Raw genomic sequence first — 7833 nt, forward strand, 5'->3', positions numbered from 1 at the left:
ACTGTCACCTGCGGGTCACTCACTGTCACCTGAACCTCACCATCACCAGAGCATTACTGTCACTTGAGGATCACTGTCCCCTGCGGGTCACTCACTGTCCCCTGCGGGTCACTCACTGTCACCTGTGGTCACTCACTGTCCCCTGCGGGTCACTCACTGTCCCCTGTGGGTCACTCACTGTCCCCTGTGGGTCACTCACTGTGGTCACTCACTGTCCCCTGCCGGCCCCACCGCGTGTGCAGCCAGCCAGGACTGCGGTCACAGCCCTGCTGGGGACAAACCCTGCTGCCAGGCCAGCTGTCCCGGAGCAGGACTTTTGTCCCAAAGCGGCCGGTGCAGGAGCAGCAGTCCCCTCCAGAGGGTGCCGTCCTGTCACCGGAGCTCCGAGCGGGTCCCCACACATGGTCGGCATCAGAGCCCTCCCCAGAGCCACCGAGGCCACGCGGGCTCCGTGTAATTCCTAAAGCCGGCTCGCATCTGCTCCAGGGGGCATTCCAGTCAGCAGTGGGAATCAGGAAATCATTCCTAGCGCTGGCCCTGCCAACGGCCGGGGGTAGATTTCTTTGATTTCCCATGCTCGGTGTCCACATCTGTACAAGGGAAAGGGGGGGATTCGTACATGAGAATAAACGCGCTTGGAAAGCCGTGAAAACTCCCTTTCAAGTCAGCCTGATGAAAACTTCATGTTCTGGAGCTCTGTGCTTCAAGGAGAGCAATCTGTTTCGAAGAGGAAAAGCTGTGTATTTTTCTTATTTAAACCCCCTAAATCTGCTGGAGCATTAAAAATATTTGGCATTTCCACAGCACATTTCATTCCCAGCTCCAAATGCGTTTTACAGACGTTCATTAATTAAGCCTGGCAAAACCTTGGGGAGAAAGGGAAGCAGTTCTTATTAATTCGCTGTTTTGTGTTGCTGCAGCACACGGAGACCCCGGCCGGGACCTCGGGGACGCACACAGGAGATGTCAGCGAGGGAAGAGGCCACGGATGGACCCTCCTGCTGTTCCATCCCCTGCCCCTTCTGGAATTTGGAGCTGCAGGAGCTCCCAGCCAGCTCTGCCCCCTCTCCAGGGGTGATTTTTTTGTTGTGGTGGTGTTTGGGGAGGGCTCCTGCCCCTCCTTCCCAACGCCTCATGCTTGTCCTGCTTCCAGCTCGGCTTCATTGGACACCTTCCCCTTTCTCTGGGGTCACTTCGTGGAATCACCGAGTTATTTGGGTTGGAAAAGACCCCTGAGAGCAGCGAGTCCAGGCTGTGCCCGGTGCCCACCTTGTCCCCAGAGTGTCACATCCACAAGCTCCTCGGACACCTCCAGGGGTGGGGACTCCAAACCTCCCTGGGCAGCCCCTGCCAAAGCCTGACCACCTTTTCCATGGGGAAATGTTCCCAAAATCCACCCTGAGCCTCCCCTGAGGCCGTTCCTTCTTGTCCTGGTGTCCCCTGGGGGCAGAGCCTGACCCTCCTGGCTGTCCCCTCCTGCCCAAAATTCCCCCTGAGCCTCCTTTTCTCCTCCTGAGCCCCTTCCCAGCTCCCTCAGCTGCTCCTCACCCCATCAGCACGCCCTGATCTGTGAAAGATTTCAAACAAACTCTCTCCCCCCGTTATTTTCAGGTGCTCCCCGACATCCCAAGTGCAGCAATTTCCGTGCCACGAAGAGCTGTGGTCCTCTCCATCCCAGGTGGGGCAGCCGTGGGAGCCGGCAGCGCTACACCTCTGCAGGAAAACAGGGCCAGGCTGGATGCTGTAAATGCCTTTCACATGTTCCCCAGATCCCAGTTAAACTGAACCCCAGAAGGTCTCTCAAAAGCAGGAAAAATGCATTTATAAGACCCCTGGAAGGAAGATGAATTCTGTAACGACTCTGGTGACCAGGCGTGCTGACTCGTGTCATGTGGAGGAGGAACCGAGGGGGGTATTTCTTGTTATTTCATATTGCTGATGGGATTTTACCTCTGGCAGCAAATCCAGGAACTTTTTAGTTACCATTATTGTTTGATTTTATGGGCCATTTGATATTTATTTTTATTTCTCTTCATTATTTGTTGAGTGCACTTAGCCCCCTTCCCCGAGCAGCCTGCCTTATATCTAAGGTGAATTTTATGACCAGTGTTAGCACAGCAATCTGAGCAACTCACACAACTGTAATATATTTATCCCCTGCACTCAGTATATCCAGGCAGGCCTGGAATTCCTACTGTGGAGACTCTGCCTGGAAAATCCCAACTCGAACTGGACTGGGTTAAAAAAAAAATATTAAAAAAAAAAAAGAATAAACTCCAAACTATTTACATTCTTCTCCTTTCTGATCTTGATTTCAAGGCTTTGGGATCTATTTGAGTCATATTTTCACCTTTTTTTTTTGGGTTTTTTTTTTGGTTTTTCCCCTTGCAAAACATGAGGTCTCTCCGTGTACCTTTTGCTGCAAGCCAAGCTCTTGTGTATCCCACGGCTCCCACAGCTGGGCTTTAAAATCCACAGCCAACACTGGGAGAGTAATGACAAAATCATGAGCTGGCAGCGCTGCCTTTCCCTCAGACCTCCTCATTTCATCCTCCTCAGGAGCAGGAATTCCTCGCAGCTCCCAGCACCAGCATCCAGGGGAGGTTTTTTCCAATTTTTTTAGATTTTTCCCAGCACATGGGTTGTTTTTTTGGGTTTTTTTCCCCAATTCTTGTTACATTTTTGGCTGTTTTATTTTCCCTGGTTGGGGAGGAGGTTGCCATGACCTCCCTGGCTGTTCCTGGGTGAAATCCCGGCCAGCCTGGAGGGTGTGGTGGGGTTTCTCGGTGCCAGCGTTTCTCCCTGCTGTTATTCCCCCGGGATTTCTGCTCTGCTGCTCCCTGCTAATCCCTGTGTAATCCCAGCCCGGGGAAGGTCGGGAGCACGGGCTGGGCTCTGGGGGATGCTCCAACCTTTCTCCCTGCCTTTTATCCCTTTGGATGGAGATGTTTGATCTGCTCTTCATCCTCTCCTTCCCCCTGCAGCACCACCACCAGCAGGTCCCACAGCTGGGAATTCCACGCTGGAGATCTCCAACCCAAGGATGTGGGAACCTCAGGGAAGTGGGATCCCCGAGTCCCTCTGCTCCTCCTGGGATGCAGCCAAACCCCACAGGTCCCAAATTCCCCAATTCCAGAGGCAATCCAACTCAACCAGCTCAGCTCTGGCACAAAACACCAGGAGAGCAGCATCCCTTCATCCCTTCCGTGCCAGGATGGAGCCAGCCTGGCTCTCCAGCTGGATTCCCAGCTCCAGGCAGCGTCCCTCACCCCACGGAGCAGCGTTATCCGGCGGGGATAAAACACCGGGTGTGGGAATGCTGTGCCCTGTGCTGGTCAGCAAACGGAGGAGCAGGAATGAGCAGGACACGGAGCCACACTGGGTCTGGCCTGGGGGAAGGATCAACACCTTCCTGCAGGAATTTTGGGCTCCTTCCACTCCCTCTTGGAGAGCTGACTCCCTCAGGAGCTGGCTCGCACTCAGCTGGCGGCGTTGGCCATTCCCAGAGCCAGCTGGCACCAGGGGGAGGCCAGGATCCCACAGAGCCCCTCTGTGTCCAGCACATCCTGAAACCAGGGGTGGCTCCAGTGTCACTCCCCAAAACCAGGGATGGCTCCAGTGTCACTCCCCAAAACCAGGGGTGGCTCCAGTGTCACCTCCTGAAACCAGGGGTGACTCCAGTGTCACCCCCAAAACGAGGGATGGCTCCAGTGTCACCTCCTGAAACCAGGGGTGGCTCCAGTGTCACCTCCTGAAACCAGGGGTGGCTCCAGTGTCACCTCCTGAAACCAGGGATGGCTCCAGTGACATCCCCCAAAAACCAGGGATGGTTTCAATGACATCCCCCAAAACCAGGGATGCCTCCAGAGGGGAACAGGTGCCTCAGCCCCACCCAAACCCATCAGGAACCCATCTGGTTCCCAGCCACCCCATCCCACCCCAGCCCCCAGCCCAGCTTGGCTGCGCTCCTCACCTGGCAGGAGAACACAGAAGGACCGCGCGGGGAAGCGAAGCCCCTCGCGGCCCGGCCAGCGGGGCCCGGCGTTCCGAGGCGTTCCAAGAAGCAAGGAAGGCCAGGGAATGGAAAACGCCTGTCACTGCCTGCTCTCCGGGGCTGCTCCCCTTCCCCACGGCAGCGCCAGGGCCCAGCAGCTGCGCCAGGCCCGGCCAGCGGCACCGCGCTCAACTCTGACATTTGAAGACGGAGGAATAATTTGGCTTCATTATCCTCCCCCCTTCCCCCCGAGCGGTCCCTCGAGCCGGGCTGGAATGTGCGTGGTAGGGACAGAACCAATCCCATTAGCACGAGGAGATTGTTTTTCCTTTGGTTGTGTTGTTGTTGAATCACCCGTGGCTCCGGCTCGGTGGGGCAGGACTGGCAGAGGAAAGCCATGGATGTGTTTTGCCGTCCCTGGCGTGGTGCTGCCCTGCCCAGCTCCAGCAGCACCCTGGGGTTTCCATCTTTGAAGGCCAGGTGGGCTTTGTGGTGGCTCCAGGCACGATTCAAAGGAGGATTTGTGAGGGGAAGGGCTCAGCTCCACATGCAGGGTCAGGAAGGTGCTTTGAGCCCTTGTCCAGCTCCCCATCTCACCTCCTCAGCCTCGCTCCATCCCTGCATGGGGATTTATCTCCATTGGGGTTAAAAGTGAGTTTAGAGCTCTGAGTGTTGGTCAGGAATTCAGGATGGCAGCTTTGTTCTGGCAGGAGCTGGGCCAGGAGCAGGGAGAGGCTGCTGGAGCTGCTGGAAAATATCCTTTCCCAGCTGAGAGAGGAGCCCAGGCTCTGCTTCCATCACCTCCAGGAGCCCCAAACCCGCTGTTCCACCCAGCCTGGGGATTCTCATGGAAGAATGAGGATCATCACCTCCTTCCTGCTCCCTCTTGGTGTCCTGCAGCATCTCCCTGGGGTGTGAGTGGGAAGGGTCCAAATCCTCAAAAGAGGGATTGGCACGTGGACTTGGCAGAGTCCTTCTCCTCCCTCTGACCCAGTCCTGGGGTTTCTGCCCTCTGAGGCGTCCCAGGTGCTCTTCCCGAGCAGAGACATCCTGGAGGAACAGGCCCAGGGCTCCGGGACGAGGATACAAGTGCTGCTGAGGGGATTGGGGTGAGAAATACGGCAAAAGGCACGGTCGGGAGCAGATGGCAGGAGGGGAGGGAAATCCGTGCCTGGCCCAGCTCCTCCAGGCATTGTGTGAGCCTGGTGGAGCCAGGCCAGCTCCCAGCAGCTGAGATTTTCTGGAGGGCACAACAGCAGCCCAACACAGCCACCAAGAGCAGCCAGGGGGGTGTTGATCCTGATTACAGCTGGTGAGACCCCCACAACCCTCAGCAGCCACGGCTGGCACGGAGACCGAGCCACAGCCGGGGGGGGAGATGCCACAGGGGTCTGTGGTGGAACTCTGGGGGGAAACTTGCTGGATTTTTCCCATTGTTTGAGGCCGCTTCTGGCTGCAGAACCATCTGGGATTAGTGGTGGAGCTGTGGCTGGACGTGTGGACACACGGAGGTGACACGAGGGCACAAAGGTGAGTGTGGACACAAGGACATCAGGATGAGCATGAGGATGTGAGGATGGACACGAGGATGTGAGGATGGACACGAGGACATGAGGATGGACAAAAGGACATGAGAACAGACACAAGGACATGAAGGCAGACACAGGGACACGTGTGGACATGGACATGAGGACATAAGGACGGACATGAGGACATGAGGATGGACACGAGGACATCAGGACAGACATGAGAACACACACAAGGACATGAGGACAGACACAAGGACACAAAGACAGACACAAGGACATGAGGACACACACAAGGACATCAGGACAGACACAAGGACATGAGGATGGACACAGGGGCATGAGGATGGACACGAGGACATGAGGATGGAGATGAGAACAGACATAAGGACATGAGGATGGACACAAGGACATCAGGACAGACATGAGGACATCAGGACAGACACACAGATGTGAATGTGGGTGCACAAACGCTCACCCCAAGGACGTGACCCACCGTGGGCTCAGGGTCCCCCCATGGCCTCACCACCACTGCAGGCTCAGGGTGACCCCATGGCCTCACCACCACCGTGGGCTCAGGGTGACCCCATGGCCTCACCACCACCGTGGGCTCAGAGTGACCCCATGGCCTCACCACCACCGTGGGCTCAGGGTGACCCCATGGTCTCACCACCACCGTGGGCTCAGGGTCCCCCCATGGTCTCACCACCACCGTGGGCTCAGGGTCCCCCCATGGCCTCACCACCACTGGGGGCTCAGAGTGACCCCATGACCTCACCACCACTGGGGGCTCAGGGTGACCCCATGGCCTCACCACCACCGTGGGCTCAGGGTCCCCCCATGGCCTCACCACCACTGGGGGCTCAGGGTGACCCCATGGCCTCACCACCACTGGGGGCTCAGGGTGACCCCATGGCCTCACCACCACCGTGGGCTCAGGGTGACCCCATGGCCTCACCACCACTGGGGGCTCAGGGTGACCCCATGGTCTCACCACCACCGTGGGCTCCGGGTGACCCCATGGCCTCACCACCACTGGGGGCTCAGGGTGACCCCATGGTCTCACCACCACCGTGGGCTCCGGGTGACCCCATGGCCTCACCACCACCACAGGCTCGGGGTGACCCCACCACAGCCCGCTTTGCCCGATGGGGCCACACACCACGAATTCTCCTTCCCCTGTGAGCAAACAAAAGCGGCAGCGAGAAGGAAAAGGCGTCGGGTGGAAAAAGCCCCGGCTGCCTGCTGGGGGGAGTGGAACCAGCGAATTTCATGCGTCTCCTTCTTGTTAGAGTGGGGTCCCTCCTCACCTGCTCCTGGGCACGGTTTGCTGCACCCCGAGCCAGCAGGGAGGAATCTGACTCCAGTTTAAAGACGAGGAGCTTGTCCACGGTCTGCAGCCCGGCTCCCATGGCAGGAGGGGACACTCGGAGCCGCTGCCCGCCCCGGGCAGGGTTTGCCAGCTGTCTGCACCGATCTGGGGCCTTCCCACCTCCCCCGGCACCAGCCCAGTGAAAGTTGTGCAGAAAAACACTCCCTGAGGGTGTCCCTGCCCTCTGAGGGGCACTCGGTGTGACCTGGGCCTTGCCAGGGGGTTCTTGTCCCCGAGTCATCAGATTGTGCCCACCTCAAAAGCTGCTCCGTGCTGGGCTCCATCTCTCAGCCCTTCCCTCCTCTCCTGCCCTGCCACCCCTCTGCCCACCCCGCGGCACTGCTGAGGACGCCGTGCAAGCCCCCAAATCCCGCTGAGGGCTGGGAAATGAATCCACAGCACCCACTGTGCCTCCCATGCCAGCCCCAGACAGCCGAGGCTGCCCGGAGCATCCTCCGGCACGGGCAGCGAGCTGGGACCCGCATCCCTCTCCTCTCCATGTAGGGCAAACCCCTCCTGTCCCCATGGTGCCCCGTGAGGGGCTGGCATCGCATCCCCACGGCAGGGGACAGCCCTTTGGAGATCCTTCTTTGGCCGTGGCCGCTGCCAAGCGCTCCGGCATCCATCGCCAGCACCTCCGCAGCCCTGGCTCCGCATCCCGGGGCAGGCGGGCGGCGCAGGCAGCGCCAGGCGCGGCTCCTCGGGGGCCCCGAGCGCTGCTGGCTCCGAGCTCGGGACCCCGCTGAGCTTCTGAAGGGCTGCAGACGAGGCTCCAGCCCCTCGCGTGAGCTGTCCTGCCGTGCCTGGCACCGCCACAGCTCGGCTGTGCCGCGGGCACGGGCGCCGTGCCAGGACAAACACCCCGCGGGGAAAGGTGGGGTGTGCCAGCCCCTCCTGGTGCTGCGTGTGTGGCGGTGTGTGGCACTGCTGGGACACTGCTG

The sequence above is a fragment of the Cyanistes caeruleus genome, chromosome 25 (assembly GCF_971803275.1).
Source record: "Cyanistes caeruleus chromosome 25, bCyaCae1.hap1.1, whole genome shotgun sequence".
Taxonomy (NCBI): domain Eukaryota; kingdom Metazoa; phylum Chordata; class Aves; order Passeriformes; family Paridae; genus Cyanistes; species Cyanistes caeruleus.